This window comes from Chaetura pelagica, unplaced genomic scaffold, assembly GCF_000747805.2.
Source record: "Chaetura pelagica isolate M959 unplaced genomic scaffold, ChaPel_1.0 scaffold490, whole genome shotgun sequence".
Lineage (NCBI taxonomy): Eukaryota > Metazoa > Chordata > Aves > Apodiformes > Apodidae > Chaetura > Chaetura pelagica.
In genome coordinates this window covers 190,927-191,537 of record NW_009951936.1, presented here as the reverse complement: position 1 = coordinate 191,537, position 611 = coordinate 190,927, and the positions used below count along the sequence as shown (strand labels likewise).

The window sequence follows — 611 nt, the reverse complement described above, 5'->3', positions numbered from 1 at the left end:
GAGGTGGTGTGGGGGGGTTTGGCAGCTCCCTGCAGGTAACTGAGGCGGTGTCTGCGTGAGTAACGTCGCAGCTATCGGCCTGGGAGGATGGGAAGGTGTGAAGGCCGGAGGAAGGGCCTTTCCGCTGGGTGTGTGGCAAACGGCGGGGATCCAGGCGAGTGTTTTAAAATCGGGACGGTTAGTAAAAGGATTTTTTTGATCTGTTGTGGGGAAAGAGAGCCAGTCTGCATGCGGTGACAGAGAAAAGCTGGGGGAAGAAATGATGTCTGAGATGGGGGCTTCAAACATTCAAATACTTGAGGAGTCTGTTGGCAAGAGAGACTTGGCAGGGAAGATTAGGACCTCAGCTCTTCCAACCCAAACCGTTCCATGATTCCATTATTATTACGGCCTCATTTACACAGGGGTAACCCCACACACAGGTAATGTTGGATGAGGGGTTGCAGTTTGCTCTTGAGCACACACAGAACACTGTTAGTGACTTTATTTAAGATGCTTTGGCATCACAAGAATGGAGCAGAAGCACCGCCTTTTGTCTTACGATTTCATTCTTTTACCTGAGCACTTGGAAAGTGGATGATCTCCTTTTGGTCTGGCCAGCTAGCTAATGA

The 611-nt window shown here is 49.9% G+C and overlaps 1 protein-coding gene across 1 annotated transcript in view; it reads right to left on the bottom strand.

Moving 5' to 3' along the window:
- The window catches only part of NDUFB4 (NADH dehydrogenase (ubiquinone) 1 beta subcomplex, 4, 15kDa), a 95,531-nt gene that overhangs the window by 3,111 nt on the left and 91,809 nt on the right, over positions 1-611 (bottom strand). The window lies entirely within an intron of this gene.